Source organism: Narcine bancroftii, chromosome 14 (genome assembly GCF_036971445.1).
Source record: "Narcine bancroftii isolate sNarBan1 chromosome 14, sNarBan1.hap1, whole genome shotgun sequence".
In the NCBI taxonomy this organism is placed as follows: domain Eukaryota; kingdom Metazoa; phylum Chordata; class Chondrichthyes; order Torpediniformes; family Narcinidae; genus Narcine; species Narcine bancroftii.
In genome coordinates this window covers 67,576,075-67,598,319 of record NC_091482.1, presented here as the reverse complement: position 1 = coordinate 67,598,319, position 22,245 = coordinate 67,576,075, and the positions used below count along the sequence as shown (strand labels likewise).

At 42.5% G+C, this 22,245-nt stretch overlaps 1 long non-coding RNA gene across 5 annotated transcripts in view; it reads left to right on the top strand.

The window, feature by feature from the left end:
- Positions 1–22,245, top strand: part of LOC138750021 (uncharacterized) — a 153,452-nt gene that overhangs the window by 11,733 nt on the left and 119,474 nt on the right. For all 5 annotated transcript variants that reach the window (XR_011349019.1, XR_011349017.1, XR_011349015.1 and 2 more), the window contains exon 4: positions 11,539–11,740. This is a non-coding gene — a long non-coding RNA (uncharacterized lncRNA). The remainder of the gene's footprint in view (positions 1–11,538; positions 11,741–22,245) is intronic.

Genomic DNA, 22,245 nt, shown 5'->3' with positions numbered 1-22,245 from the left:
CCCCAGTCACCTTATTCTTCACCCTTGTACCAAAGGGAATGGCTTCTTTCCACATTCTTCATGGTTAGAAATTTGGCATTAAGATTTTTCAAAATGTTACACTGGTGTTATTAAGTTTCCAATGTACCTGGAAGTCAAAAGCTATCAAAGGTATTTTGTGCACAGGAGCTACACAATACTTTACCAAGACTCTTAGTTTATTCCATGTCCCTGCCATTTGTGCCAAGGCTTTCAGTTCATTCTCTCTCTCTCTATCTGTCTACCTTCTCTCTTTACCTTCTTTCCCTCTCTATCAATATTTCTCTCACTGGGTCCCCTCTCTATCTCACTGCCTCTCTTCATGCTTGTTACTCTTGCCCTCCTATTTTTATTGTCTCTCAAACTCTGTATCTTTCTCAATTTGTCTCACACTTTTCTCTCTCCCACACCCTCCCTTCTTTTATTCTATCAGTCTTTCTTTTTTGTTGTTCATTCATCTGTCTTTCTGACAGTTTTTTTCTTACTGTTTCTCATTCTCTCTGTCTTTCTATCACTGTCTTCCATCTCTTTCACTCCTCTCTGTGTCTGTCCGACAGTCTGCCTCACTTATTTTCTCTCTCTCTCTCTCTTTCTATCTCTCTCTCGCTCACTCTCTCCAATCACCACCAGGGTTAATAGAGCTTTTCTGCCCAACCCATAACAGGAAGATAAGAAATTGGCCACCCAGCCCCTCAACCTGTTCTGCCACTCGATAAAATTAAGGCTAATCTGATTTTAAATTGAAAGAGCGCTATTATTAATGCTGGTACCAATGCTTAACCCTGTGCAAATGATCCAACCATTAAATCTCATTGTCCAGAGAACGGAAGAAATTCAAAGGATTTTCCAATAATTAAAAGTCTTTGAATATCTTGCTCTTTCTTTTGCCATGAAAGTAACTCTTTGCTCTTTAAAGCACTGCAAAACCTTATGTTTGTCTCTAAAGGAAATGCACTCTGTTGGCTTTGTTTCGATTGAACGGCAATTCAAATGAGCTGTGGGAGCAAGTTTTCCAGTTTATAAGGTTCACAAACCAACTATAACGATCCTTGGCAAATGGGCTTTGAGTTACTCTAGACTGGGATGAGTGATTATGTGTATGGATAAGAATGACTGCAATACAATTGATAAGAAAATAGTATGCAAATTGTCACATTGGAAGAAAACTCTGGGCTTTCCTCTGTTCTTTGTTGTCGAGACAAATTCCCCACTTGTTTTAAAGATTAAATTTTTGCAAATTCTTATTCAGGGGAACTGGTGTCTTTAAAGCTGAGGAGGTGGGGTTCTGTCTGTCATGTCAGAAAGCCAATCAAAATACATAAGCTTGGCATAAAGATTTCTTGAGTCTGCTGAAGACAGAGCGGTCGGTGTTCTGTCTCATTTGAGCTTGAACATGCCCAGTGTTCAGTGCGAGTGGGAGATCCACGGCCTCAGGCAGAACTGATGTGTACACACTATTTAGTATCTTAGCAACACCTCACAGTTTTCTTCTGGCTGCCCTGGCAGAAAAGTTCCCGTCTGAAATTGCTGCCCTAAAACCGGCCCTTTGAAAACATCTCTAGAAGTCTTCCTGTTACATGCGCATCTATCAGAACATAACATTCTCCAAACCCCAGCCTCACTGCCCTGGGTATCCACGCCCACCCTCCCAGATGGGTCGGACAACGCACTGACAAGCTGGTCCTCCTGCTCTTCCTTGTGTTCCACGGACTCTGCTGCCACACCTGGCAGGTGACACTATGTCAACAGGATTCCTGCTTCCCAGTGCAGAGCTAAAAGTAGCTAACCCACCCTGTGATCCTGAACTGAAGCCAGTGGATTAATTTTCGGTGGTTTTATTATTGCTGTCCCTCCTGGCAGCTGCCCATGGGTATTCCTTTCCTCCATCCTGCTGCTGATGTGGAATGGGAAATGTGTGTGGAACAGCCTCCACACACAGTCCTTGCTGGAGTTTACATGGGATGTGACAAAATGGTGAAGAGGTTATTTAGTTCATCATACACATGATGGCTGGGACAAAGAACTGTGTGATTAGTCCCATTCCCCTCCTCTGTCACAAAGTCCCCTCTGTAGCTTCTCTATTTGCCTGTCCATGTCTTCTAGGTCATTACAACTAGGTGCCTTGTTAAAACAACTACAATAAAACTTCTGATATCTAGCCCCTATGGGGATTGCTAGATGCTGGATAAGTGTATTTTCTGGTTGCTTGAGACTTACTCATACAATGCTTAACTAATATACCTACATTAAGAATAAACAGTTTATAAGGTAAAACTACTGTATTGTACTTACACAGAACAAACTTCACTTTCATGGATATATAAACCATAAAGCATTTTCTTTATTTTCAGTCACATTCTTTGAAAACATTTAACCGTCGCTGTATCTGCAGGTTCTTCCCCCTCCACGAACTGCCTGAAAGACGAACAATAACATTGTAGATAATTAACACCGCCTCCCCCGAGCTAAGGAGATACTTTAAGAGAGTCACCTCAACGGCGAGCGGCATCAACCAGCTCTTCATCCTGGGTGACGCCATTTTATTCAAGCACAACTTTATTCAAACACCTGCTATGAGCAAAGCCCAATCAAGGCCCTCCCTCCACTGGCTGAATATTTGCTCCCATCATCACCAAATGTTCATGTGTTACTTCAGAGAAAATTTACTTTTACAATTTCAAACATGTATTTTCACCTATTACTTTTTATTACTTATTTTAATTTTTAAAATTTATTTTCCTCGATTTTTTTGCTGGTTGCTTGAGGCTGGTGTTTGCTTGAATTCCGGATACTAGGGGTTTTACTGTGTCAAGTTCAAGTTTATTGTCACAAGATTAGGTGATGGAGGTTGTTGTGTGAGCAGACCAGTTAGATAGCTCATAAAAACAAGCAACAAATTCGACACAGGTTACAGAGAGAGAGAGATATCAAATGGTATGGAGCGTTTAACTATTTTGCAGTTCATTCATGAATCTGGTAACTACAAGAAAGAATCTGTCCTATATATATATATGGTGTCTCTGTATTTGTATATGTGTGTGAGTGAGTTTGAACTCAAAAGCTATGATCTGAGCAGAGTTTGGAAATGTAGATAAGCATTGTAAAAATGCCATAGGTGCTCTGTGATTAGTAAGGGTGGAATGTGAGTGAAAAGAAAATGTTTGAAAACCACTAGTCTAATGTGACGCTGCAGCTTACCCTTATGTTTTATTGTAACACTATAGAACATAGAACATTACAGCACAGTACAGGCCCTTCAGCCCTCGATGGTGTGCGATCTATATAAACCAACTCAAAAAGCTAAACTTCTCCACTCATAACCTTCAATTCTTCTTTGATCCATGCGCCAGTCTCAGAGTTAAATGTTTCCCCTATTGTACCAGCCTCCACCATCTCCCCGGCAATGCATTCCAGGCACCTACTCCTCTCTGTGTAAAAAATAACGAAACCCTAACATCTCCCCTAAACTTTGCTCCTTTCACTTTGTACTGATATCCTCTGGTGTTTGCTGCTCCTGCCCTGGGAAAAAGGTGCTGGCCGTCCACCCTATCTATACCTCTCATAACCTTGTAGGCCTCATTAAGTCACCCCTCATCCTTCAAAGAGAAAAACCCCAGCTCTGTGACCTTGACTCACAAGACACCTCCTCCAATCCAGGTAAATCTCCTCTGCACCTTCTCCCTGGCTTTCACATCCTTCCTGTAATGAGGCAACCAGACTGAACATAATATTCCAAATGCCCATTGTAGCACGTCGAAAGAATCAAAGGCTTGTTGATCCAAACTAAGGCTTTTATTAACTAGAAGACTGGAGCGTATCACATATAGGACGACCAGTCCAGAAGGTCCTGGTCTGGCTAGGAGCAACCCTTTAAGACCTGCCAGTCGGCATGGCTACACTCTCAGCCAATCACAGTCATCCTACACGACCATCTATACATAGACACATTGGTGATAGAATCTGTACTATCACACCCATGTTCTTGCCAATCCTCATTGATTGTGGTCTGGATCCCCTGCACTTTGGTTTTCATTGTTGCAATATGTCTGGATAGCATGCAAAACAAAAGTTTTCACTACATCTTGGTACACATGACTATGAACAATTCTATCCAACAAAGATAAGGCCTAAATACAGTCAGAGTTTACATCAGCCTTTGCAGTCATGTAATATGTAACATGTAAAATATAGAGGTCTACAAGATTCTGAGAGGCATAGATAAGATGGACAGACAGTGCCTTTTTCCCTGGGCAGGAGTAGCGAACACCAGGAGACATCTGTCTAAAATGAGGGAGGGAAGATTAGGAGAGACGTCGGGGTAAGTTTTTTTGCACAGAGAGTTGGAGGGGCCTGGAATGTGTGGCCAGGGATAGTGATGGTAATGGAGACTGAAACGTACCTGGGGTGTAGGTTAATTGGGAGTAAATTGAGCGGCACGGGCTCATGGACAGAAATGTTACCATGCTGTATGTCTGAAGTTTTTTTTTAATTAAAAAAATTAAATTTACATAAGAGACCCTTAGGCAGGGTCATAATCGAAGAGAAATAGATGGTTATGGGGGAGGGAGGGTTTAGTATTTTGTTAAGGAATATATAGGTCAGCACAACATCAAGGGCCAAAGGGCCTGTACTGCACTGTAGTGTTCTACGTTCTAATATCCTGGGAGAAACAACTAAGTTAAAAAAAAGTTATAATAGGAGACCTGGTCTGGAATGCAACAAACCAACCTACCCCCACCCCTTTAGATTGGAAGCACTCCAGGAGGCAAGTGCGCTGTCCTCTAGTAAAGTCAGCACTGTTTTGGCTGTGTCTCATATTTAGTGGGTTGTCCCTGCAGAACAACCACACCCTCAGAATGAACAATAAATTAGAGTGTCACCACTCAACAACAAATAAATCTGCTACTTCCAGACAAAATCTCAGACTGCATTGTAAAAGCCACTGTGCTCGATTCTACGCTGCACTGCTTTTCTGTAGTTTGTCCAGGCTCGTTCTTTATTTACAGTTCGCAGACATTTGCCGTGTTTTCTGGGTAATGAAGGGAAAGCTGAGAGCTAACAAGGTTTCTTTTCTGCTTGGCACAGTTTTTAATTAAGTGAATTATTAATTGGTGAACTGACCTGTGGTTGGGATTTATAGTTTGGTTTGACCTGATCTGACCCCTGTCTGTTGAGCATACAAACCCAGACCCACTGAACTGCTGAGCCAAAGTCAACACCATAGGTGAAAGGTCGGCTGAGTGCCAAGTGTGTTATTGGAGGCAGGCTTCAATAGGAAGAGTTTTGACTTCGACAAGCACGGCTGGTGTTCCAGTTCAATCTATTCCTGCTGCTGTTAAACTGTTTCAGCAATCGGTCCTTGTGATTGAATCTAAACCAGGTGTGAGAGGGTGCAGGGTGTTTTATAATCCAGCTCCATTCTGGGTGTGTGCCTGAGAAAGTAAAGGATATTGCAGCTGTGTGCTGAGCAATTTCTGCTTCATTTCACAAACACAGTTGTTGAATCCATCCTCTTTGTGTCTACACTGTTCCTCAAACCCACCCTCCTGCGCTCAGGGCTCTGACAATCCAGATGGTCTCACAGTTAACACCAGTGGTGATCAATACCAGAGGCACAAGAAACTCAGTACCGAGATGTTTCATCAGCAGGAATACTTATGCCCACTTACTTTGATCTCAGCTTGCTGGACCAACAGCAGGTGAAAATGAATGTAAAGGAGATTTTTTTTAACTTTAATCAAACAAATTAAGAGCTGGAGTAGGCCACTCTCCCCTTTGAGCTTGCTCTGCTATTTAATAAGATCATAGGTGATCTGAGCTGCGCTGGATGGGTCACGTCTCCAGAATGGAGGACCATCGCCTTCCCAAGATCGTGTTATATGGCGAGCTCTCCACTGGCCACCGTGACAGAGGTGCACCAAAGAAAAGGTACAAGGACTGCCTAAAGAAATCTCTTGGTGCCTGCCACATTGACCACCGCCAGTGGGCTGATATCGCCTCAAACCGTGCATCTTGGCGCCTCACAGTTTGGCGGGCAGCAACCTCCTTTGAAGAAGACCGCAGAGCCCACCTCACTGACAAAAGGCAAAGGAGGAAAAACCCAACACCCAACCCCAACCCACCAATTTTCCCCTGCAACCGCTGCAATCGTGTCTGCCTGTCCCGCATCGGACTTGTCAGCCACAAACGAGTCTGCAGCTGACGTGGACTTTTACCCCCTCCATAAATCTTCGTCCGCGAAGCCAAGCCAAAGAAGAGGTGATCTGAGCTCAGCATCAGCTCTACATTTCAGTCTGCCCATAATATTTACCCTTTTGCTTATCACCCGGCCTTAAAAATACTGAAAGTCTCTGCTTCCACCACCCTTTTCAAATTTTTTACTTTTTAATTTAATTTATACATACAGCACAGTTACAGGCCCTTCTGGCAACATTACACCCAATTGACCTACACCCCCCAGTTCATTTTGAAGAGTTCGAGGAAACTGGAACAAACAGGGAAAACATACAAACTCCTTACACAGGCAGCACCGTATTCAAACCCCGGTCGCTGGCGCTGTAATAGCATTGCGCTAACCACAACCATGCCACCCCACGCTAACCGTGCTACATTTGAGGAGGGAAAGTCTAAACAAATACATCCTCTAGGAGATAAAATTTGATCGTATCTCTGCCTTCAGTGGGGGAAAAAAATGATTCCTAGTTCTAAATTCTCTTGCAAGAAGAAATATCCTCTCTTCACCCAGAAGCACAAGAGACTGCAAATGGTTAAAGTGGAACAAAAAACAATTTGTTGGAGGAACTCAGTGGCTCAGGAAACATCTGTGGAGACAAAGGGTTTCCTAATATTAAAGATGCTAATTAAATATTAAATATTCACATTTGATTAAGGCAGAAGCCGAAAAATCTAAATAAACTTTGTTAAAATAATATTTTATAATCCCTCATATTTTAAAATGTTCACGAGAGGGAATTATAATCTCTTCTGACAAAATTGGTATTTTAGGACAAGAGTTGGCCAAGTAGTAATTATGGCTTAGCACACTACAGAAAGCTCACTGAAACCTTATGTAACAAATCAATTAAATTTTCAGAACATTTACCAGTGAGAATGTGAGATTAGTTTATAAGCAGTGTAAATTTACATATGTTCCACTGATTCTCTTGGACCAGGTTGCCAACAGTACAGTCTATGGATTTGTATGAAATTGCTGGCAGCAGTTTAAGATTCTGAAGTTAAAGTATTCATGCGTGAAAACTCCGATGTGCTTGCTCGTTTCACAGTGTGAGGACAGCAAATGTCAAAAGATTTGCCACTATTATTCCCATGACACCCATCTTGATTTATCCAGCTGCTTCAGTCGAGGGTTATGTTTGACTCTATAGCTCATGAGCCCAGGTACCCTGGTTACATCAATGCCAGCATAAGGTTAGTGCAGTGGTTCTCAGCTTTTTTCTTTCTACTCATGTACCCCTTTAAGTAATCCCTGTACCATAGGTGCTCTGTGATTAGTAAGGGATTGCTTAAAGTGGGATGTGAGTGGGAAGGGAACATTGAGAATCTCCGCTCTAGACCCAGTAACTGAAATATTTTGCTTGAGAAAAATTGTCATTGGCCCATTTCCTTTGGAGTTACGAAACCATGCACATAACGAGTCAATTGGGTACAATTAAAACAGAGGTTTTTAAACTTTTTCTTTCCACCCACATCCCACCTAAAGCAATCCCTTACTAATCAGAGAGTACCGATGGAACAGGGAGTGGAAAGAAAAGTTTGAAAACTACTAGACTAGAGCTAGCTTGTGGCAGCTGACTTACCCTGGGTAAAGACTTGGTAATGCAGTCATGCACATAGAAAATAAAATTCTACAGCACACTACCAGCCCAAAGTGTTTTGCTCACCCAATAACCTATTTTTAAAATTTAGACAAACAACATACTAACAGGCCCTTTTGGCCCACAAGCCCATGCTGCCCAATTACACCCAATTGACCTTCAACCTGTGGTACATTTTGGAGGGTGGAAACCAGAGTCCCTGGGGAAAACCCACACAGACACAGGGAGAACGGACAGACTCCTTACAGTCAGTACTTCTCTAGCAACTTCCTAGAATTTCTCTACTGCATGTATAATAGAGACACTCAGTTCCAGAGTAAAATCTCTTGTTGGCTAACGCAAACAATTTCTTACTCCTCTGAAATAATGAACTCTATGACTCAACGGAAGTGGCCCTTTGACCTCTGAGCCTAGACATTAAACATTTGGCATAAGGGACATGCTTTTAAATCTGAGACACCAGGTGCAGGAATCTGGCACAAGATGCTAACTGCTGCAGGAACTCTGGGAATCAAACTTCATCTGTAGATGCCGAGAGATGGTTGACATTTTGAATCGTGATACATCTGGGCCAGAAACACTTGATTTATCCCTTTGCCTTCACAGCTGATGAATTCCTGTAGCAGTTTGCTTTTCACTTTTGAATCTGATCTTGATCTTCCACTTATTCTACATCCACACACTAAGAATATATCACAGTCCAGAACAGGAAACCAGGCACTTTATGTTCACCCGCGAGCACTTCTAACAAAAACTAAAGAGCTCAGGTCGAAGGTGCGTTGAAAAAAGGTGCCAGAAGGATTGTTGGCTCAAGTGCATTGACTCGGCAAAGAATATCCTGTCTTGGAGCTGAAAGGTTGTGAGTTTGAGTCCCAGAGGTTAATACTTAAGAGTATTGGGGAGTGATTAGCCTGTTGATAAAAAGTTAAAAAGAGGCATGGATTTTATCCTCTCAGGCAGGCATGAAATATTCGTGAAGTGGTTTAAAGAAAATGGGGTACCTAACTACAAGAAAGATGTTAATAAAATTGAAAGAATGCAAAGAAAATTTACAAGGATGTGGCTGGGACTTCAGGAATTGAGCTACAAGGAAAGGTTAAAAGATTAGGACTATTCCCTGGAGCATTGAAGAATGAGGGGAGATTTGATAGTTATGAGGGGGATAGACAGAGTGGATGCAAGTCGACTTTTTCCACTGTGGGTGGATGAGATACAAACCAGAGGACAAGGGTTAAGGGGAAAAATTTAGGGGGAACTTCTTAACACAGAGAGTGGTGGGAGTGTGGAACGAGCTGCCAGCTGAAGTGGTGAATGCGGGCTCAGTTTTAATGTTTAAAAAGAATTTGGACAAGGTCTGTGGATGGAAGGGATATAGAGGGCTTTAGACTGGGTGCAGGTCAGTAGGACAAGGTCAAGTAATAGTTTAGTACAGACTAGAGGGGCCTATTTTACTGTTCTGTAACGTTCTGTGGTTCTATAGGTAAGTTTTTCCACACATCCAGGACAACTTTCCTTGATCAACGCCAGTAAAGTCAACACCTTGGTCATTTATCCACCCATTATCTACTTCCCCAGTTCTGATGTAAGGTCTTAGACTTGAAATATTATCTCTATTTCTCTTTCCACATTTGACATTTCTAGTTTCTATTTGATTTTCATTTCTCTCCTCGTAGTTTGTGGGATCTTGCTGTGTAAAAATGGCTGCTCTGTTTCCCCCATTTATTAGTGGGGGCACTCTTCAAAAGGACTCGGGTGAGCCGGGTTAATATTCTGGCTGGACCTTACTTATTTCCTGACCTGAGCTGTTTTGACCCCATGGAGATTGAGTTGGCCTGCTGCACAATTGAAATATCAGAGTGAAGAAAGGCTCCAGCTGCTATTTGTTGCTTTCTTGTCTTCACTGTAGCATCTTCAGCCCCCATCTCAGCAAGGACAGAGCCACAGCAACCAGAGATAAGAAGTATGCAATGATATGGAGCACGACTGCTTCAAATAAAGACTTTGGGTTTTGTAATACTCAATATACCACCAACCATTGATCCCTCTCCATTGTTAAGGTAGCAGTACCAGCTTTAACATTATCTCCCCTTCACAACAACCACCATCACCCCCTCCCCACTCCCTTGATCAGGTCAACAAAGAACCAAACTTCTGAACTTTTATGAGGATTCAAGGCAATTAGCCTACCTCTTGCTCACCACCAGCATATATTTTACATCAACCTTCTCCAGCAATGCCTCAATTATCAAAGTTCTCATCCTTCCAAGGGCTTTACTCCTTACCTCTATGGCCTCCATCAACCTGTAAGACACTGTTGAAGAATTTCCCCCCCCCCCCTTTCTCGCTCTCTCCCCTGTCTGACTGTCTATCTCTCTCTCTCTCAGCCCCTCTGTCTTTTACCTAAATCTCTCCTTTTCCCTTTCTCTACTTTGTTTCAGTCTATTTGTCTGTTTTTCTCTCTTTATCCCCCTCTCTCCTCACTCCTTCTATCCTGTTTCTCCATTTCTCTTTCTCTCTCTCTAAATATTTCTCTCTCATCCCCCTCCCCTTTGACCCTGTCACACTTTCTATTCTCTCTCTTGTCTCTGTTTGCCACACAATCAGAAGAGACTTGCCCTCTTTTCTCCATCTCTACACATTATCCAATATATTGGGGGAAGCTTGCATTCATAAAACTAAACATTAAACAGGATGTTAAAATTGTAGGGGAAACATGGCCTTGTTATTATGTGGTGCAGTGAGTTCTATATAGCACAAAGTTAAACTAACAAGAGGGAAAACAGTTCTTAAACATTCAATATTACTTGTTACAATGACCCTTGGAGAAGAGTGGGAGAGAACTCAATAATATCACTGTACAAAATTCTTGATTTTATATCTTGCTATTCACAGATGCCTTGGAATCAATCAGTTCTGCTTTCAATTAGCTCCAGGTCTTAATCAATTAGTTCAGCCCTTGCAGGGATATGGTGGGAGAAAAGCACAAACTGCCAGCCTTTTCCAAACAGTAAAATCCCCTGGAGCTATGACACAGTTAGCATAAATTGATTGGGCAAAGGGGGAAAGTTGATTGCTTTTCCAAGCCAAGGGCTCCTCTCACATGACATTGCTTAATAGCTCAATTTAAGAGACTATCTAAGACAGCTGTTCATCACTATGAAGGTGGAAGGAAAGGGGAGATTTCTGACTTGCTTTATGGGATGTTGAAGGTTAGTTAGACTTTTATATCTCTGTATTTTCCTGAATGCTCGTCAAGATGTTGTGAATGGTTACCCAACATGAAGCAACCTGGTGTGATAAAAATTTTCTCGTTGCGTTGGTGGTTCAGGCAAGAAAAACATTACACTCTCAAGCATGGTGGGACTTGGGAAGCACTGAGCAAAGACAATTGGCCCATTGTTACTTTTCCAGCTCTTTGAAATGGATGCCCATTAGTATTTGTAATACTATAGTGTTGTACACATTACTCCTTTCTAAATGTTACTGTTGAATCTGTTTCCACTTCCACCAATCTTTCAGTCCTCTGTAACCATGTGTCCATTTTGGTTTTCCTCTTGTTACCTTCCTTATTGAAACAAAGACCTGCTGGTATGGGGAGTACTCCACAGCAGAAACCATCAAATGATTCCAATTCTGATAAAGGATCACTGACCTGAAAAACTGACTCTGTTTTCTCTCTATACAGTTTCTGCTCGAGCTACTGAGTGATTCCGGCACATTTTGTCAGCCTGGTTTGTCAGAAGATTTCACAGCCAAGGTCCAACTTAGTACAAATGAGTAATCAAAACTCACCAAAAGAATGTTCATGGGGCTCATGAATATACAGTAAAATCCTGTTACCAGAATTCAAGCAACCAGCAGCCTCAAGCAACTGGCAGAAAAAAAAGGTAAGAAATAAGGAAATTTAAAATTGGCATGCTTTGCTGTTCCTTCTCCATTCATACAACACAGAGTCTCTGGCATCCAACAATTCCTGTAGGTGCTGGATACCAGTCCTTCTACTGCATAAGGCCATCTTCCAAACTAGAAAGGCTTGGTGTGACATAACACAGTTCAGTTTTGGGCACCCTGTTTTGGGAGGGATATCATTAAGCTGGAAAGGGTACAGAAAAGATTGCCAAGGATGTTAAATCAGAATTATATTTATTGTCACGAACATGTTTCACAAAATGTATTGTTTGGTGGCAGCAGTATTGTGCAGCACGTGAAAAATTAATATAAACTACATTTCTTTAAATAGAAATTAATTAGTGAAAAGAAGAGAAAAAGGCAAGGTCTGTGGTTCATTGTCTGTTCAGAAATCTGATGACGGAGGAGGAGAAGCTATTTTTGTAATGTTGGCTGTTCGTTTTCAGGCTCCTGTACCTCTTTCCTGATGGCAGCAATGAGGGCATGGCCTGGGTGGTGGGGGTCCTTGTGATACAGACTGCTTTCTTGAGACACTGCCTCTTGTAGGTGTCCTGAATGGACTGAAGACTAATGCCCATGAAGGTGCTGGCTGAATTCACAACTCTATGTAGCCTTTTCTTATCCTGTACCTCCATACCAGACTGTGATGCAACCAATCAAAATGCTCTTCACCTGTAGGAATTTGCAAGAGTTGTACCAAATCTCAAACTTGCCATGAAATAGATCTGCTGGTCAGACTTCTTCATGATTGCATTAACATGAAGGCCCCAGGATCCATCTTGAGAGATGTTGACACCAAAGAATTTGAAGTTCTTAACCTTCTCCACTGTTGACCCCTCGATGAATACTGGCTTGTGTTCTCCTGTTTCCCCCTTCCTGACATACACAATCAATTCCTTAGTTTTCTAACATTGAGTGCAAGTCAACCAGCTGATCTTTCTCACTCGTGCAGGCTTCCTGTATGATTCTGCCAACAACCATGGTGTCATCGACAAATTTGTGGATGGCATTTGAATTGTCCTTAGCCATACAGTCATGGGTATAGAGAGAGTAGAGCAATGAGCTTAGCACACATCCTCGACGTGCGCCTGCGTTAATTGTCAGTGAGGAGGAGATGTTGTTACCAATCCGCATTGTGGTCTTCTGATGAAGAAGTCAAGGATCCAGTTGCAGAGGGAGGTGCAGACACCCAGGTTTTGAAGCTTGCTGATCAGTACAGGTGCTCCTCAACTTACAATGGGGTTACATTCCAATAAGCCCATCGTAAGTCAAAAAGGATCGAGTACCGTGCCTACCGTACATCATAGCCTAGCCGACCTTCAATGTGCTCAAAACACTTCCCATAGGCCACAGCTGGGCACCTCTATCTAAAACAAAGCCTATTTTGTAATTCAATGTTGAATATATTTTATTCCACATCAACAAAAAAAATTAATCATAAAATATAGTGATAACAACCACATCATAACTTTGAAAAATTATGTTAGACCATTGGAGGTAGATACGATGCTGGTGTTGAAAGCTGAGTTGTAATCGATGTAAAGTAGCCTGATGATTTTGCTGGCGTCCAGGTGATCCAGGGCTAAGTGGAGAGCCAGTGAGATTGGATCTGCTGTTGAATGCCCAATTGGTCCCACTGTGACTGGAGGTTATAAGGAGAAATTGTATGGGATGGTAACATTTTACCTGGAGTTTAGGAGGTAGAGGGTTGACCTTAAGGGGGTATATAAAATCATGAGGTGCATGGATAACATAATTGGTTGTAGTCTTTTTCCCAGGTCAGGTGAGTTTTCCACCATAAAACTAGAGAGCATAGATTTAAGGTGATAGGGGAAAGATTCAAAAAGGGCCTGAGAGGCAACTTTTTCATGCAAAGTGTGTTGAGTATATAGAACTCCTCTACATTGGAGAGACTGGGCGCAGACTGGGAGATCACTTTGTTGAGCTCCTCAGCGTGGATCTCCCAGTGGCCACCCATTTCAATTCCTTGCCCCATTCCCTTGCTGACATGTCTGTCTAAGATTTCATGTACTGCCAGACTGAGACCACCCACAAATTGGAGGAACAACACCTCACCTTCTGACTGGGCACCCTCCAGCTGGATGGCATTAATATCAACTTCTCTTTTTTTGTAAAAAATCAAGCACCCCCTTGCTTCCCCCAGCACCTTCCCAAGCTCTGTCTCTTCCTTCGCTCATCCCATTTTCCTGAGTTTAGGCCTTGTCCTTCTGAACCCCTGTTCATGTACCTAGTGTTCATGTAACTGTTGTAATTGAACCCAATTGTATAGCTTCCTTGGCCAGTTTGTTCTGTACACTCAATGAAACACAAAAGTCTGCAGATGCTGTGAGTGTAGTAAAAACACCAAAATGCTGGTGGAACTCAGCTGGTCTTTCACCACCCATACAGGACAAAGATATATTGCCAACGCTTTGACATTGAGCCCTTCTTGAAGTAATGAGCCAAAAACAGAAAATCTCAGAATTCAGACAATTTTGGCTGGGGGAGGAATCCAGACCAACAAAAGGTGTTAATTGGATATGATGAGGGAAGAGTTGAGAATTTATCATGACTGTGAAGGAGACAGGTTTAGTTTGGAAAATTACTCAGTATGACTGACTTTGGGGCACCCAGGTGTTGAAAAAAGAGATTAAAACAATGATTATGCTTCAAAAGAACAACAGAAAGTTCCCATATTGGTGAAACTTGAAAGATAAATTAATTTTTTTTACATTTTTTAAAGTTTAGACATACAACATGGTAATAGGCCATTTCAGCCCATGAGTCTGTGCCTACCAATTTACATTTAAATATCCTACACCCTCGGTACATTTTTTTTTGAAGGTGGGAGGAAACTGGAGCCCCCGGGGAAAACCCAAGCAGACATGGGAAGAATGTACAAACTCCTTACAGACAGCATGGGATTCGAACCCTGGTCCCAATTGCCAGCGCTGTAAAGGCATTGCACTAACCGTTATGCCAATCACGCCACTTCATGAAAGCTTTCTTTCTTTCCAGAAAGCTGAAACAAAAGATCAAAAATGTTAATGATATAGAAAGTAGAGCAAAATTCCACAAGAGCAATTGATCGAATACCCATCGAATGTTGCATTCCTTCATTCTCTCTGTGCCCAAAGAGGCTTTGGGGAAGAAAGTGTAAGGCCATCCATTTTGGTGGAATAAAATCAAAAGTTGAGCATTTACTAAATGTTCAGAGTTGAGTGTTTGGAGGGACATAAAAGAATGAAAATTATCAACAAACAATGAGGAAGGCTTTTATTACAAGAGGATTTGAATAAAGGAATCATTCTACAATTGTATATAATGGATCCAGAGAGAATTGTGCATAAAGGTCCTATATTCTCATCTGGTATATGGTGTACAAGCTTGATCACCTATCCTTCCATGGAAGTACTTGTAAGTGGACGTCTGCAATGAAGGTACATTAGACTGATGCTTCAGATGGGGAGTTCCTGCTATGAAGAAATAATATACAGACTGGCATTATACTCCCATGTTTAAAAATGATTACATTGTAAAATGTAGTTTTTGTCAGGGTTTGACAGGGTAGAATTAGAGACAATATTTTTCCTGCTCGATGTCTGGGTCCAAGGCACAGTGTCAAAAAAATTGGCTATTCATGGCAAAGATGAGAAGAAACTTCTTAACCTAACATATTGCATGTTTTTAAAAAAAAAAAAAAATCTTTAAATGTAGACATACAGCAAGGTAACAGGCCCACGAGACCGTACTGCCCACTTTACACCCCATTAACCTCCACCCCTGGTATGTTTTGAACAGTGGGAGCCCTCGGGGAAAACCCACGCAAATACGGGAGAAAGTAGAAACCCCTTACAGACTACGCCAGATTCAAACCTCAATCCCAATCACTAGCGCTGTAAAGGTATTGCGCTAACCGTTACGCCATCCGTGCTGCCCTATTCATCTATCATAGAGGGCTGCGGAGGCTGAGTCACTGAATATACTCAAATGAGAGATGGGTCTTTTTTTGTTTTGGAATATGGGATTAGTGCAAGAAAGTGGCAGTAAACTAAAAGCTCATCTCTGGTCTTGTTGAATTTTCCCCCTGCCTTATTTTCCTTAGTTAATATTTGGGGATGCTGTGCCAGTTTTGGGAGTGTTTGACACCAACATTCAGTGCCTGAAATGAAATGGCCTAATCACAGACAACCTTCACCCCAATTATAAAGAATTGCTAGCAGCCCTCATATGCCAGTGAACTCTTTCACCTGTTAAGAGAGAGCAAGAAATCCTTTTATTTGGAGAAGTACAGACCAATCTTCAGTGTTAAACTGTTTCAATAAAAACCTGATTTTAAAAGATGCTCAGGTCAGACGCATTTTACACCACATTGTCTGAATCAGACAAGGCATAAATTTGTACCATATTGTAAATGACCTGACATTAATATGTGAAAAAATAAATAAAATGCCTCCAGTTCTGTATATTTCTCTCCTCTTCCTGCATTTAACTTGCGTGCCTATCCCAGGAATACAAGCACTTATAAAATGCCTCAGGATCTGAGTAAAAAAATTGCTGTCGCTTCTTGGGTTATGGGAGGGGACCCACGTTAGAAAATTGTATCAAAATTGTATTCTGTCAACATGCAGCTACAGTGAGATGAAGTGAATTGGGTTTATCAAGGTTAACTTTATTTCATTGTGTTTTGACCAATGGAGAAAGGGGAAGGTACATAAGTAATTTCCTGGTTAGTTTAACAATGTTTCCAGTTGCAATTTTTTCTGCATCCTCCTTTGAGCACTTTTAGGACTTTAATTTGTCCAATAAAGCCAATCTTAAAAGGGTGTTGAACTTGATGGGGAGTAAAACACGAAAGTTCATTCCTTTGTTTTACCCCCCCATCCCTCTGTTTCCACCCAATCCTACCTCCCTCTGTTTGCACCCCTCTGCTTCCATGAAAGTCTGCAGATGCAATGATTGAAGTAAAAAAAATGATGCTGGAGAAATACCGCAGGTCAAACAGTGTCCTTTATATAGCAAAGATAAAGAAGCAGAACCAACGTTTTGGCTTGAGTTCTTCACAGGTATGGGCAAAATGTAGGCAGGATGAGGGGTGGTGGAGGAGCACAGTCCCACAGGCAGGAGGTAATAGGTGGATAAGGGAAGGAGGGTACATCAGCAAACAGGGGGAGGGGGGATGGATCTGTGAACGGAGAGGGAAGAGGAGGGAGAGCTGGAGGAAAGAAAACAGGGATGGGGAAGAGAGGGAGAAGAGGGAGTGGGCTAGCAGAAACTGGAGAGGTCAATGTTAATGCCATCTTGTTGGAGGGTGCCCGGACGGAAAATAAAGTGTTGCTCATCCAATTTACGGGTGGTCTTGGTTTGACCATGCATGAGGCCATGGACAGACATGTCAACACAGGAGTGGGGTGCAGAATTGAAATCGTTGGTGGCTGGGAGATCCCTGTCACTGATGCAGATTGAGGGGGACCTGGGGTAGGGAATGATGTAGTAATGGAGATGCATTGATACTCTGGTGTGTAGGTGAGAAAAGGAATCTCTGGGATCCTATGTCCAGGATGTTTGTGGAGGTTAGATCATTTGACCTAGTGGGGAACCTGCACAAAATTTTGCTGTGGCTTCATTGTGATGGTTTCAACAAACCAGCCACGAAACAACAATTTTGTGATGTGTTCATGACAATAGATTCTGATTCTAATATTAGTTTGGATTATGCATAATATTTGGTTTCTAAACAACAAAACATGTCAGATTACCTGGATACACTCACACTGCTGTGAGATCTTGGTGAGCGCAAAATTGGTTGTCACATTTCTTCCATGGAAATGGCGATTTAATTGACATTTTTTAGTGGGGGGGGGGGGGGTGTTGAAAAGCCCTTTGCAGTGTCCAAAATGGATGTGAAAGGTGTCATATGAATGCAATATCTTTCTTTATCTTGAGGTGATCTACCCCTCATTATCAAAGGCCACACCAAAACCAGCTGTAGCAACAGAATCAAGCAGCACAGCTAAATACACAAGGTTGGACTCCCGAGGTAGACTAGCCTGGTCCACATTCCCTCACTACCACCAAATATTCCCTTTTTCTGACTGGAAGCTACTGTGTACGAGTGTAATAATCGACACCATATAGAAGTCGTCCCCCTCCCTATTTCTGGTATTTTCCAGACATTGCAGGTAAAAGTGGCCCCCCCCACCCCCTATTTTTGTCCCTGCCCACCCACCCATCCAAGCTCCTGACCCCCCCCCCCCCCCCCCACAAACCCTGGATGTACCACCCGGTTCTGGCTGCTCTCCCGGCCATCTGAACTCCCAATGCCCCGAACAACACAGGTCCTTACCGTGGTCAAAAATAATGTGCATGTAACAGTCGATCCCCTAAATTTCTCCTTCAGAATTGGTCCACAAAATTCGACTATTACACAGTACTGATGATTTGGGTCCTTTAAGAGGAAGAGGTGGGCGACAAGGAGAAGCAAGACACCTGGAACATGTCTCCAAACCTGGTACATCATGGGCAAAGTGGAAAAAAAAATATTTTTAGACATGGTGCAAAACATTACCAGTGTGGTCCTCAGAGGCTTAAGGGGATCAGGCAGATGGATATTTGGCAGCAAAACCACCAAGTATTAATTGCAGCATGAATCTGGCCTGTGGGACTTCAATGAATGTTTAAAGCTCCAATAGCCATCATCCTGTTTAGATTCCTTGATATTCTCAAATCCCCATGCAGCTGTGGCTTTCGAACCATTAATATTACCTGTTAACTAGGGTCTGTCAAATAAATATTACACGTAAAAATTCTACTACATGGTATTAAAAAGGCACAGTATGACATCAGTGTCTGATACTGTATTCAGCTGGGTGTTAGTTGTCAGCACCTTTGCAATAGAGTGTATTTATCCCCATCGCACAATGCAATTTAGGGGATTGAAATGCAAGGCATCCTGGGTAAACCTTCACTTCCTCATCTCTCCTGTGGAAACTTGCATACTTTATATGGGCCAAAGCACTGTTGGTGACTCAAAGCAGTTCCAGAGACAGCAAAGAAAGAGAAAGAAATCTGTTCTTGGGTGGGGTGAAAAAGAAAGTAAGAAACATTTGGTGTCTTTCTGAGAAGGAGAGTTACCCACCTACTCTTGGTTTTGGGAAGGGTTGTGGCTGTCTTGTGACAGCACTGCCCCCTAACTAGTCGGGGGACACACCAGCTGCCAATCAAGGCTTGCTTCCGCCCCATTCATTAGTGCATATCTCGCAGTCGTTCCATTACCTGGATGGCATTCTCCAGCCTGCCTGTAATTGGCTGTTGTAATTAGATTCACCCTCCTGCCACTGAACTATTGGCCCCCAGTAAATGATGTGGGCTTATCCCTCCAGCACTATAAAGGTGCCATGTGTTCTTTGTTCTCTCTCTTTGCCAGCTTGGGACCACCCTGCTTCACTCCAGACCTAGAAATGTGGAAGGGGGCTGGAGAAACTGTTGGTAAGATGTGCACTGTTAAAAGGGTGGGGAGCATTTAATTAGTGTCCCTTGTTGCATAGAGCTGTGCCTGGGGTCAAGGGGTGGTGGGGCACATAGTGATTTTTCCCTGATCTTTGTATGTATCAGTTCATTGTGTGTGTGTGCACTCTGCATCAGATGGTATTTTTCCACACTTGCCTTCTGTAAATAAAATCCTTCCCTACATCAAAACTGTGTTCAGGGTCCTTGCCTTTGAGACCTACCAAACCTGTTTCCTCACTCACAACTCTCTTCCACCAACTCAATGAATTCAGCTGATTGACCGCGACCCTGAATTTGAATTCATCCCAAGAACTGTCCTTTGTCTGAACTCTCAGTCTGCCTGCGGTAACCTGTTGGAGATTCAGAGGGTCGGTCGAGCTGACCTTCCATGCCTGAGGTGGGACAAATGGTTTCACCAGGATAAAGGCTTTAGGAACTGCAACGCTCCAACAAAATAAAACTGGTTTCACAGTTTCTGATTCTATTGTCAATCAATAGTGCCTCCTACCCAGGCTTAATGCAGGAGAAACCTAGAAGAAAGTGGAAAACTGAGCCAAATCCATCATGGGCATTGACCTCCGGTCCATGGAAGGCTGCCACATCACAAAGTATCCTCATCAACTTGGCCATGATCCTTTCTCACTGCTACCTACAGGCATAAGGCAGAGAAGCTTGAACCTCTGCATTCAAGAATAATCTTTCTCCAACAAGCTCTTGAACCTCCCCAAGGTATCTTTGCCAGAAACTACTCTGGGATTGCCAAAAGAAGGAGTGAAACACAAAATATCTTGAGGCAGATTTCAGGCCCGAAATGTTGGTAATTATATATCTTTACCTCTTATTGATGCTGCAAGACCTGTTGAGTTCCTCCGTCGCTTCTGTATTTTTACCAGGGCTGCTAAAAGATCTGTCTGCACTGTAGAAACAGCAGGACGGTTAGCGCAATACTGTTGCAGCACCAGTGATCAGGACTAGGGTTCAAATCCTGTGTGGTCTGTAAGGAATTTGTATGTCCTCCCCATGACAACATGGGTTTTCCCTGGGGACTCCAGTTTCCTCCTACTGTTTAAAACACCATTGATCCCATCCACAGATAAATCCATTCAAACTCTTGATAGTTTGGTACACCACCTGAATGCATAACTTGCACAGATGGAAAGTAAAGATTTCTGAGTTAATGGCCTGTTCCAATTGGAGCCATCCATACTCAGCCATCTGAATTGAAGTGAGTTGTGGATTTGCATGCATGCCTGTGAAATATGAAAGGATGGGATTGAATTTAACGTAAAATTTAGACATGCAGCAGGGTAAACAGGCCCTTTTGGCCCACAGCCCATGCAGCCCAATTACACTCAAGTGATTACCACCATGGTATGTTTTGAAGGGTGGGATCAAACTGGTTCATCTGGTGGAAACCCATGCATACACAGTGGCCAAACCCCTTACAGACAGTGCCAGATTCGAGCCTCGGTCACTTGCATTGTAACAGCATTGCGCTCACCGCTCTGCTAACCATGCCGTCTAGAACTGTTGGGAACTAGCAACAAATTTGGAAAACCAACCATCAGTTCACTCTACCACCGAACTCCAAGACCAGTCTTATGGAATTTCCTGCTTGGATCCTGTATCCATTCAGACAGGAACTGTAAAGAAATTATTTTACTTCCCTCTTTTAAAATTACATACAGTGTTTTTATTTATAGTTTTCAAATATTTATTATTTTCTCTTTCATTAAATTACTTGCATGTCAGCAAAAACTTTACTAGCAAGTAAAGCCCCACTTCTGAAGACTGTCAGTGTGGCTTGGCAGGGGGGCAGGCTGAACTATCTGAGGCCTGGTCAATGCACAGACCTCCTCCCTGGTTGCAGAGGAAGGGCAAGATCCACTCCTCTATGCCTCAGTTAGGAAAGAAAGAATATGGCACCTGCAGACCCTTATTCCAGAGCATCAGAAGCAGGATGGTAACACACCATTTTGGCCCACGAGCCCGGCCCACCCAATTACAGCCTATTGACCTACAGTTCAGTATGTTTTGAAGTGTGGGAGGAAACTGGACCACCCAGAGGAAACCCACTCTGACACGGGGAGAACGTACAAACTCCCTCCAAACAGTGTGGGATTTGAACTCCAGTCCCGATTGCTGGCGTTATAACAGCGTTGTGTTGACCGCTACGCCAAACCTGCTGTTCAATGTTACTTAACATTCCAAAATGTTCACATGTTACTCACAAGAGTGAATTATTTTATTCTACAGCTTGAGATGTTTCTGTTGATTGTATTTTGCTGGATTGTTTGGCAATAGAACTTGTACCTGCTCTCAGTCTGTGATCTGCAGTACCTGAGGATATTTGCCAGTCTTCAAAATGGGAACCCAGAGGGCACACTAAATTATGCATATCTCTCTATTACTCCCAGCACGTTATATATGCCATTAACTGCTTTGGTTGTATTATTTTATTGGGAAGTAAAATTAGAGGCATTATAAATGGTAATTAAAACTGGAAGATACAAACAGTCAGACAATGGCAATGTATTTTATGGCCTTCTTGGGAACAGTGCAATGTCTGTTTTGAGTCATGTTAAATTGGAAAGTTAATTTGTTCTGGATTTTGGATCACATTACTTAACTGTTGTTGCACCTGTAGTCATGATCAATGGCATCTATTCTCACTGACACATGTTTATTACACACAGGTCTCAGCCCCATAACAGATGCTTCTGTCTTATGGGTTACATGTCAAGAACATTCCAAGTAACGGACTTGAGATTCTTGCTTAACAGCTGTTAACTATTATAAATGCTCTGGTTTTTCTCATTATTTATGTAGTATCCTAGAGACAAGATAAATCTCAGAAATGGAGATCTCATTTTATTTTTTTCTCCTGAAAGCTTTAACTCTTGGCAGCCGCAGACCACTGGCAGTAGTACTTTACTGTGTTCTTTCTATATGTGTTAAGCTTGATGGTGTTTGC